We start from the raw sequence: 12,105 nt of genomic DNA on the forward strand, positions 1-12,105 counted from the left end.
CATGTGGCCTCTCCAAGGTTGGAGGCCTCTTGAGTCTCTGTGGTTTGACATAACTATGGGGATTTCTATTCGGTTTCCCACTCATTCTAAAAGCCTAAAGTGTCCTAAAAGAGAATGACTAGAGACCTCCTGAGAATTCTAGTTGCCTTCTGAAGAGCCTGGAGTTTGAGGACAAGATAAAACATAACAGTGGATTATTTTGAAATAAGTGCTCACATGTGATGGTAACAAAAATTTTTAACGTGTGCATGCCATCCTCTTCACTTTTGACCTGCTTTTCTCCTTGCCGCTGACCTCCAAGGAGAATTCTTTCAGTTCCTATGTAACTTTGATGCTACTTTGGGTCAATGAATTTAAAAAACAAAAACGCTGAAAAAGGGAGGATGTAGTATTTACTTTGGGAAGTGAAAAAAGAATAGTGATAAAAGAAAGTGAGAGAGGAAGGGGAGACAAACCCCTCAGGGCGGTGAGCTGAGGAGAACGCTCAGTGGGGAGTTGAGCATATCAGACAGGAAGGTTTTCAGGAGATGCTGCTGTCCATGTGGGGAATACTAAGAGTTATAAAGATGGGGAGAGTGGATATTTAAGATGATTTATGGTTTTCAAAGTCTGTCTCTTGTTGTCATTTCTAAGAGGACATCTTTTAACGATTTGAATGTCTTTTAATTCCCTCTGGTTACTCTATTGTGTTTCTTTGACCACAAGTCTGAGCTGAGCCTGGATCACGCGGGCTGGCTGTTCTGCGGCTTACTCTACATTTCTAGCACACATCAGGTTGCCAAGCACCGGAAACTCTTGTGGTCATTTTGCGGATCTCCTGGTGGGGAGTTTGCACCAGGCCATCTTTCCAGTGAGTGCAAGGAGGGACGTGAGCCATGGTACTTATTCTTGACCTTGACATTCCAGGCCCTTCTACCAGACACATAGTTTTCTAACATCCTTGGAGTAAAGTTCAAGTTAGTTAATTAGAAGACCCTTGGAAGAGTTGGAAAAACTTTTGGTGAGTGTGGGAAAATGTGGCTATAAGAAAGATGTGAAAAGAGGCTTGACTCAGTGTCCCTGAGTTGAACTTCATTCCTTGGAGATGCTGCAAATGGGGGAGTCCTGGGGGCGCCACTGAAATCTTCAGGGAGAGTATTCATTGTTCTGTGTTTCACATTGAAACACGAGGGGCTGTGGTCAAAATAGTTTAAAAATCCAGTTCTTGTGCTTTTCCCAGCAGCAGAAATGGTAGCAGCGACCTTCTCCTGTTGTCACCTCTCATGTTGGTCAAGCTTTAATACTATTCTTTATTTTTTTCTGGTTGTCCCCAAAATGACTGAAAATTCAACATATTCAAACCCAAAGTCAAGCTTTTCTCTCCTGAAATTTCCCCACAGACTTACCTTAGCATTGTTCTCCTGGTATCCCAGGTTTGAAACCTAGACATAATCTTTTATTTTCATCGTCACTCTGGCCTAATCTTTCATGACTGTCATCTCTTCCTTTATAATGCTTCTCGGACCTGATTGGTGCCAGTGATGGGATTGCACTCAAGTTGTTCCTCCAAATGGGGAGCTGCCTCTTTCCTCTCTGTCCAATTCTTTTAACAGCACAAGTAAATCTCCTGTCTTAGAACAGTGTTTGTTCCTCACTCTAATGCTCAGGCCTCTCTCTTTTACCCATATGTGCTTAGTAATTATTGCCTTACTTGTGGTATTTATTAAAGTGCATTATTTCATGTGCATCTGTCCTATATGCTTATTGAATCTGTAAGCTCTAAAAACTACTATGCTTTCTTCCTTGCCTCGACGACTGCCTTATCGTTAGATATCCCTTTGAATGTATATTACCGTGCTGGGTTCACAGTAAGTTCTCATGACCCCTTGCATTTCATCCAAGAAGCACAGTTTTGGTTGTGTTACCCAGGATAGGAGATGTGGCCGCCAGTCCCGTGAGCAAGGAGCGAGAGCCACACTGCTCACTCCTTCCCTTGGAAGGCCTCCCTGAGCAGAGCAGGGCAGTGAGAGTCCCAGGGGCCGAAGCAACTGCGGCAAATATGTTTGACATCTCCTATTTAATCCCCCAAATTCTGGGGAATTATTCTTATCTCCACGGTATCAGTATTTGTTTTAATATAAAAACAGTGTTTTAAATTATAGACTAATTTAACAATTTCTCTTCCAACTCTGTGCCTTCCAAATCTTGCAATGAAATTTATGGTTCAGGAAGATTTGCCCGATTAATGGCATTGCTCATTCTTTCAAAGATATCTTAGTTTGAGATTTTAGAAACTTGTCGATAACAAGGCCAGCACTACGCAGCAAATGAATAGCATATTAATGGCTATTAAACAACAGTGCGGAATTCTCACTTAAGGAGGTTTTTCGATATTTTCACTGCCTGAAATTGTGAATATAGTAGTAGAAATTTTAAATTGGAACATTTTGATTGGCTCAATAATTCATGTTTTATTTATCTATTATGTGCTCAAATGCAATTATTATTTCAGTATATATCTCTAAAATATAAGATCTAATTAAAATAAGTTTACTATGAGAGTTTAGTTTTATTTCTGAAGAGATCTATGTGAACTAAATGTTTGAATGTAGCATTTCTTAATCATTTTAAACATAAAAACAAAAAATGTTTATTGCAAGGTTAGGACAAAGTAGTATTAGAATATTAATATAAAAATTGATTTGTACAAATACACATACATAAAATACGGTAAAATGCTTTAATTCTACTAATTTAAATATTTAATATTTGCATTTTAATTATGCACAATTTCCCTAATATTGTAGCGTAATTATTATTTGTAATTATAAAATTGAATAAACATAATTATAAAATTATGTAAGTAATTAAATAGCATAATTGTTAATATTATGCAAATTAATTACTATAAATATTATGTTTACAATCTCATCCATTCTTTTTGTATTTGCAAATATGATTGCAATTATTTTAGTTACAGCACAATTGCAAGCAAAATGTAACATTACTGAATAGGTAAGTAAATTAAAATGAATATAACACAATGCACCGTTAAATACATTACGAGCATTACCCACTTTGGAATTGTATACTAATAATCTGTGTTATCTTAAAATGCGTTGAAATAATTTAAATGTGATACTTATAGTTACTGTAGACTAGCCCCTGGCATTCTGGTAAAGTTTCTGAGAATTTCCTTTTTCCTGTGAACGTCCCCAACGTCCCCCCTCAAATTCTACTCTGTACACTGTTTTGTCAAACATTCTCTACTTCTACTTTTAAGGTTATGTGAAAAATATATTAGATTTTCAAATTTTTCAGTTACAAAAATTATATTCAAATACGTCCGATTGTAAGTCGTTCCAACTCTCCAGAGCTCTACACTGCTCTCTTCATCTTTGCAGATGGAGACTGATCCTGAGAAGGTGGGAGTCCCGTACTCTCAGCTTCTGAGACGCGGCAGAGGCGGACTCGGACGCTGTCCGGAAGCCCCGGCCGGCTCTGCCCGCGAGCGCTTGGGCCGCAGCTGCTGACGGGACTTGAATTCCCCGGGACCCAGCTCTCACAGGCGGACTCTGCTGGGGACCAGTGCTTACAGCTATATTTCACAACGCTGGTGGCACTTCAGTCATAAGTGACGGGATTTCGAGGGAAAGTACGGCATTATAGCAGTTACCTTAGGAACCTCACCATGGAGATAACTGCCTACTTCATTTACAATTTCGAACTTTCATGATTCTGTTTATTTGTTGATTGCCTCCTTTAAATAAGAATTGGTAACAGCTATGATGTTTTTCTAGGTACTTAACACTTTTTTAAATTTAATATCTGAAGTATTTTGAGAATAACAGTTCCTCAGTATTTCTTAGTCTTTGTATATGTCAGTTCTTTGATCTTTTTCAAATTTAGCTCTTTGAGAAAAACTTTTGCAGTATAAATGTTTTCTGAAGATTTACCCTGCCTTTCAAAAATCAAAGTATTTAAATATATATCTTATTTAAATATATGTACTAAAAGATATGCATTTTGAATACCTTAGAAATTAAACAGGTTAAAACAATTCATCCGCCATCAGCCCTTAAATAATCTTTGCTGCCTGCTGTCCGGGCTGCAGCCATGGAGATCCTCCCTCTCTGGGACACCAGCGCCCTCTGCCCCAGTAAGTTCCACCAGGGGACCTCAGGGTGGCGGCCGCTTCTGTCTGTCCAGATCAGACTAGCAAACAAAAAACCCGATTAAAGAAGAAAAGAACTCTATTTTTAATCTTTACTTTATTTAAAAAAATACAGCTATGCCTAAAAACCTAGTATTTGTATCTTCATAGTGGTATTTTTTAATGAGTAAGAATTTTTCAATGAATAAAAATTATAAAGCTGAGAGAATGAGAAGTTAGAAGGTGCTGAAGAGCTCTATTTGGTTTTTCCCAAAGCTTCCTCCCATCCTAGGCTGTTTCTACTTCAGTTGGCTACAAGTATAAAGTTTGTAACTATGCATTGTAAAACTGATACTGTAAGGTTTTATTTATTTTATGGTCAATACTGTAGTTGCTTTTCCTGACAAATTCAGTGACCTCATGGTTTATGGTTCCTTCTTAATGTAAGGCAGTGGTTCCCAACCCTGGCTGCATCTTAGAATCACCTGCGGAGCTTTTAAACCATCCTGGATGTTCTTTCTTAATTGGAGTAGGAAGGACCCCTGGCATCTGTCTATAATAAAGGCTCCAAGGTGACTGAACACACAGTTAGGATGCAGAACCACTGAGAGAGGAGGCGGAGTGTGATTTGAATTATTGGGAACAGTCCCATCACTGGGTGTATTGATATATCCTCGGTACATAGTGACACAGTTATGTTTGGAAAAAGCTTTCCCACCAATTCTAAGCTTGCAGCAGACCCTAGTGTTAAAAGTAAGCTCCTTCATGTGCTCGGTTCTGTTGTTCGTTTGCGGCTCTTTGGAGAAATAACATTGTCAGGAGCTTGGTTTATGAAGCCACATAAAAATCAGTCGGTGTCAGCAGATTATCTCCGTGCTTTGTGGCATACCAACACTCTAGTTTGATTTGTTATTATGTCTACAGCAGAGGTCAGGAGCTTCTGGGATCCGAACACAGGACAGACATATATATTTTTTTGTGAAGAAGATTGGCCCTGAGCTAACATCTGTTGCGAATCTTTTGCTTTTTGTTGGAGGAAGATTGTAGCTGAGCTAACATCTATGGCAGTCTTCCTCTGTTTTGTGTGGGATGCTGCCACAGTGTGGCTTGACGAGCAGTGCTAGGCCTGCACCTGGGCTCTGAACCCGTGAACCCTGGGCCGCCAAAGTGGACTGTAAACTTAACCAGTGCACCACCGGGCCGGCCAAGGACATATACGTCTTGATGGAGAGACTAGGACAACTCAGAGGGCTGACAACAGTGCCGGAGCCCTGGCACCCACGCAGAGAAGTTGCTGGAAGGGGAAGTGTCAGCTTCATAATTGTACCTGGAGTGGATCCTATGTCCTTTTCATAAGCATCTCAAAATTTTACTTAGAAAGATATTACTGTTCGGTCACAAAATACACTTAGAACTTTGTCACTGGTTATGGCCAAACTCAGTCACTTTGGACCATTCAACTCTTCTTTTTCCTACCAACGTCTGATTAATCTGAACTTTTTCAGTAGTAATTTATAATAATAAAGAGATTTGGAGAAGAAACGTTATTTCTTTTTCATATTGGATTCAGCACTTGTGTGCAGAGGAGAATACGTGTAGTTAATTTTGTATGTCAACTCGACTGGGCTATGGTGCCCAGATATTTGGTCAAACATTCTTTTGGATGTTTCCGTGAAGGTGTTTTTTGGATGAGAACATTTAAATTGGCTTACTTGAGTAAAGCAGGTGGATCTCCTCCAGTCCTTTGAAGGCACTTGTAGAAAAAAGACTGACCTCCCCCAAGCAAGAAGGAATCCTGCAGGCAGACTGCCTACGGACTTGAATTGAAACACTTCCCTGAGTGTGCAGTCTGCTGGCCTGCCCTGACCAAGCCTCCACGCTCATGTGAATCACTTCCTTAAAATCAGTCTCTATACATAGATGTAGATACATATAGATTCGGATATGGATATGGACATGGATATAGACACACATACATCCTGTTGGTTCTCATAGAGGGCACACCTAAGATGTGGATAGCAGAGTGGTTACTGTGGACTCACCCAGCCCAGCTCCAAGCCGGGACTAGCAACATGAGCCTTTCATGGGAACCCATTAGAGATGCAAACCCTTCGGCCTTACCCCAGACCTACTGATTCCGAAATCCTGTGGCGTGGCTAGCAATCTTTGTTTTAACACGTCCTCCCAGTAATTCTGATGCACACTGAAGATTAAGAACAGCTGGCACAGGCCATAGGGAACTTTGGGAATTGGTGTCACCAACCTCCGACCTCCCTCTGACTATATTTTCTAGAGGTAGTCGTCCCATGCAGGTAAGAAGGAACATAGATCAGTGGTTCTTAAACTTGGCTGCACGTTAGAATAACCTAGGAAGCTTTTAAAAATTCTGATGCCTCTGCTACAGCCTATACTAATTATGAATATTTCTAAAGATTGCCCAGGTGATGCCAGTGTGCAGCCAAGTTTGAAAACTAATAGCATAGATAAAGAAGCCATGTTTTCAACTGGGAATAGAGAAAAAGTTAGAGTGTCATACAATCAAAATGTCCTCTGAGTCACTGTAAATTATGAAATAGGACAATATAATTAGTATACACTTTTAAGAGTTTTACATAGACTAACTCGTGTAATCCTCATAACCATGTCATGATTATCCTCCTTTTTGCAATTGAGGCAATTGAAGTGCAGAAAGCTTGAGTAACCTGGCAAAGGCACAGGAGTGGCAGAGTAGGAACTTGACCTCAGGCCCCCTGGCTCCTGAGCTTTTGCTCTTCATTATTACCAGTGTCACCTTGCAAAGAGCAGCTGCTGTCGCTGAGTCCCTACTTTCGCTGCACTGGCTCACCACGTGAGGAAGGCTGGCGTTTGCCATCCCTGCCAATTTGCTCTCAGTGATTGACACAGGCATTAATGACATTGCTACCCAAAGGCCAGAATATAAGTCTCTACTTCTCAGGCATTTGAATGAAAATAGGCTCCTGGAAAATATCTCAAACTAGAAGAAAATCTGAATGACACGCAAAGTTTTTGTGTTAAGCTCAGAGCTTCAAAATGAGCAGGTCCTGGTTGGTAACAAGGAACTACCCTCTCTGTTTGTGTTATCAGCCTGATATTGGCCTTGCCTCTTCATTAATGAGCTGTGTAGTATCATCAATGATAGATTTGCGTGGAGAAAAGCACACCCAGAGATTCAGGAAGGTTTTAAATCAATTGTTCCTTGCTCTCATTCATGACTGGTGTGTGCGATGCAAAGAAAAATGTTGCATTTGCATCAAATGCCTGGGAAATGTTGGGACTTTCTAAATGTAATATCCATTGAATCTATTTAATGTTCACTGTGTTAATTAAGTTTAGAACTTTTTATGTTATATTTATCATTTTATACATAATTTGGGGTCTGGCCATTGCCAATGGTTACAGTATCATTTACAGATGTCTATATGAGGGGTTTTTAATTCAACTTGCCAGTATTAGGGTCTGATTTTTGGGAAGGAAGCAAAAAAATAAATCAAAGGAATAGTTGAAGAACAGCTATAGTGACTTCTTTGTGACTTCAAAGATCAGTCTGACTGATTTTGTGAGTTAATGCAATCTTTGTGTTACTTGAGAATTTTAATTGTTTGATTCCACAATATGGATTTGTCTTAACCATAACTGCAGGCTCTCTGTGTTGCTGGGTGGTAAAAATATGCTGAGTAATTTCCTTCCTGTGAAATGAACACTCACAGACAAGAAGCTTGATATATATCCTACCCAGTGATTTAGTCTCAAGCTCAGAGAGAAAATAGCTTTTTCTTAGTTTAGAGATGTACTTGGGGCTTATTTATGAGTGTAAAAACTTACACATTGAAACATTCTTTAAGCACTTTAGAACCCCTGGTTATATGTTTTGTTTTATTATGTAAAGTAAGAGAGCTTCCAAAGAAATTGATTGGTTTATTTTGAAAATGTATCATTGCTTCAGTGACCATTAAGCAGATGTAGAAATCTATTCTTGGCAATCACATTACAAGAATTCCTATGAAAAAGTCTATACTGGAGAAACAACTGGTCTATTTCCTGTTAATTGTGAAATTATTGGTTGTAGAAAAAGTAATAGCACTGGTGACCTTAATCAAGCTCTTAGCTTCATCTACTGTTATTTGCTGACCAGTAAAAATCTAAGTTATTGCTTTTGTTGTAAACTCAGTGGAAGACTGCCACTAAAAGTATAAAATATAAAAACAATATAAAAAGTATACAATTTCTCCCCAAATAATAGGAATCCAAGGAGATCCCATATAGACAAAGTAAATTCACTCGTAATTAATTTAGTTGCAATCATTCTATTGAACCTAACACATTTTTTCTGAAATAGAAATAAATAATACCATTTAAGAGACCACCTGTTTATTTCCTATTAGCAGTTACTCTATAAATAAAGTCATCAAAGAAAAGAACTTTATACATTAATACATTAATAAACTGACTTTTATGTTTATTATTCTGTGTGTGTGAGAGGAGAGGGAGAGTCGAGTTCTGAGTCTGTGGCAGTGGAACCCTGCGCAGCCTTCCCTGTGAAGCTCGAGGGTGCTGGAGAGGGTTGCCCGGGGCTCCCGCCGTGCCGGGACGAACCGTCTCGCAGCCTGTCTCATTTCTCTGTTGCAATTGCTCTTTAGTAGAATCTGACACAAAAAATGATGCTCCTGCAATGGTAGCGTAAACCTGACTGGTTAAGATGGATAGTTAGTTCTTAGGAAAGGGAAGATGTCTGGATATCATGAAGACCTGCTTTTGCTTGCTAAAAATAAAAATTTTTGTAAGAAATTACTTCTCATATTTATGTCACTTTTACTCCATGTCAGGAATGAGGAAGAGGTCATTGCTGATATAGTTAAATGAAATAGTGTACTTAAAAGTACACTGTAAACAGCAACACAAAAAATTTGAAGTAGATTTTTGTTTCAAAAAAACCCAAAAAACCACAAGTACCTTTGAGAAAGCAAGTAATCCATTTGAAGGGACTAGAATACTAATATAACCTCTCAGCAATGGTTTGAGGCAGTATACAACTTTAAAAGGAGATGATGAATTTCTTAAAGAAAAATCTCAGCAAATATATTATTTATACAGCTTCATCATATTTTTCCCATCTCTTCCTTGTCTTTCTTCCTTGGGTATTAGCATTTGTACAGCCCTGTCCAAGTTAGTCCCTGAAAGCATCAGCTCCAAATGATTAATAAAAGGTAACAAATTCAAATATAGTTTGAGTTGAACTGGCATTATAAGAATAGAGTTTCTAGTATACTAGGACAGATAACACAGATGCATAGCCTTTAAAAACATGAATAAAAGGACAAATACTGAGGGGCTGGCCCCGTGGCCGAGTGGTTAAGTTCGCGCGCTCCGCTGCAGGCGGCCCAGTGTTTCGTTAGTTCGAATCCTGGGCGTGGACATGGCACTGCTCGTCAGACCACGCTGAGGCAGCGTCCCACATGCCACAACTAGAAAGACCCACAATGAAGATTACACAACTATGTATCAGGGGGGCTTTGGGGAGCAAAAGGAAAAAATAAAATCTTAAAAAAAAAAAAAGGGACAAATACTGAACACAAAGGAGCAGATTAGTGTGCTGGCTGAGAGCAGGAACTCTGGAGCCCTAACACTCTGCTCAGACCCCAGCTCTTCTGCTTCATCACGTGCAAGAGACATGTGGCAATTAACCTGTGTGCTTCGTTTTCCTCCCCGTAAAATGGGACTAATCATGTACTTACCTCCTAGAGTGGTTGTGAAGAGTAAATGAGTTGACCCACATGAAATGTGCAAGCCTTAGCGCTATTGAAAAACAGAGAAGCGCTTGAAATCGATAATGTGTGCAAAAGGCCAGAGTTAGCACAAAATCTGGGGAAAAGGTAGAAGGGGAATCATGGGACGTGATGCTGCAGTGCGGGAGAGGAACGTGCGGCTTTGTTTTACCAGCTGTGGAAGACTGGGAAGGCTGATGCTGTGGGCTGCTGTGGAGCCCTTACAGAGAAGAGAACGGAGAAGGAGAGTTAGGCTTTGACAGCTAGAGAGAGGTCAGTGTGAATTCAAATGAGATATGAGAAAAAAGGTTTGGTTTTAATCAGAAATGTTATGGAAAACCGTTTTAAGAGTGTGAAATGAGTCACGCTGCAAAGAAGAGAGGATTAGCTGTGCCACTGGTAGGGAGAGGAAGTTTGTACATAGAGGTTACCAGGTAGAGTGTGTGTGTAAAAAATGACAGAATTTGCCAATAAAACATCTACAATGTGTGTGTGTTTATCTATCTATATATAGAGATATGTATATATACTATAGACATGTACAGATAGATAAGGACAATATTTATCAGACTTTAAGGTTAATTTACTAGGAAGTGACTTTTTGATAACTCATTAGATGTCAGAGGAGAAAAAACCCAAACGGATTAAGTTTGGGCGTGAGGCGACTCTAGGGAAGCTCACACTCCGCGGTGCAGATGCGCCTCCGCAAAAGCGCCTGTGGCCTCTAGTCATGCTTTTGTTGGTGGCGGTGATGAGTAAAGACACTTGAAAACGAGTTATAATACCTAATAAGTGTGGCATAATTTGATAAATTATAAAAAATATTCCTCTCTAGCTTTACTAGGGCAACATACTAATTAAATCATAATTTACTTTGTATCAAATGCCAAATTTGTATCAAATATCAAACTTGATATTAAGCATGGTGAGACTATATACCTGTCAAAAATTAATAAAGTCATAAATTTGAGGCTACTTTTTGAGGCTGGTACATAGATCGAGCTGTACTCCTGGATTGCCCATGTGATTGACATTGTATGCTAATTTCAGAAGTTTGCAGGCAAGTACAAGTGAAATATAACTTTATTTTCACTTTTCTAAATTGCTTAGGATGAATACACAGAGAGCCTCATCAAAGTGGATAAGAACTTAAGTAGGTGAGCAATGCTAGTATCCTCACTGTTGAGAGAAGTTAGGACTTTGGGGGAAGGATTATTTCATAACCACCATCAATGTCTGAAGCATAATTATGTAATACATCAGGAACCTCCTCTGTATTGTGTGTGGCAGAGCAGGAAGGAAATGAGCAAATGGGAAAGATATGAGCAGGACAGACAAAGCCTAGAGGACCTCAGCTAACAGGAATTGCTGGCCATAAACAGTGACGTTCAAACAGAAATGTGCCCAAATTAAACCTGATTTTGATACACGTAACTATTCAAGGAGAGTCTCACTCAAGGTATTCGAATGCTTAGCCACTCAGGTGAAGGTAAGATTGGCAGAAAGCGAAACCCCAGTCTGGGGTTCTGCCCAGGACTATGGATGCTGTCCTTCTGTTCATCTTCCTTTCTCCCTCCCACCCACTCTTGAACTCTGGTAAGAAACTCTGGGACCTTGGGACCTAGAGAAAACATCGGTCCGATGTTGCTGGTTGTGCTGGGAGATGGGTGAGCCAGCTGCTGTGTAAAGGCGGTGAGTAGGAGGCTCTTGGACCTTGAAGCACAGGGCAGGGGCTGCATGTTCGGGCCAGACTATCTCCAGACTGTTTGCCACCCTCGAATAGACTGATCAACTTCCATTAGGCTTGGCTACAGGAGCCCTTAAACTGATTCGGGTTCAATAGCTCAGGTAGATATTAATCCTGATAGGTGCTGCTAGGAAGAAGGAAGTAATATTAGAGGTGATGGGCGTCAAGGTATCTTTTGTATTTTGATCAGTTCTACTATCCACATGAAATGGAAGAATTAGAATTATAGAAACCAAGTTGTGTCCTACTTCCACCTTTGAAAAGTTTCCCTTCTTAGGCAGAGAAAGAAAATTCCAAACCTATTCTTATACACTGTTCTTTTTCAGAGGTCAGTATTGTCATTCACAAATCAAAATAATTTCTACCGATAGACATTAATTTTTTGAGATGCAAAACAATGAGATATGCGAACCTTATAAGTAAACTCCATAATGGCTACAAAA

General features: G+C 39.6%; 1 long non-coding RNA gene across 1 annotated transcript in view; it reads left to right on the top strand.

Annotated features, from left to right (window-relative positions):
- Positions 1-11,274: 11,274 nt before the first annotated feature.
- Positions 11,275-12,105, top strand: part of LOC139040967 (uncharacterized) — a 50,180-nt gene continuing 49,349 nt past the window's right edge. The window contains exon 1 of the long non-coding RNA XR_011495327.1: positions 11,275-11,404. This is a non-coding gene — a long non-coding RNA (uncharacterized lncRNA). The remainder of the gene's footprint in view (positions 11,405-12,105) is intronic.

The sequence above is a fragment of the Equus asinus genome, chromosome 18 (assembly GCF_041296235.1).
Source record: "Equus asinus isolate D_3611 breed Donkey chromosome 18, EquAss-T2T_v2, whole genome shotgun sequence".
In the NCBI taxonomy this organism is placed as follows: Eukaryota; Metazoa; Chordata; class Mammalia; order Perissodactyla; family Equidae; genus Equus; species Equus asinus.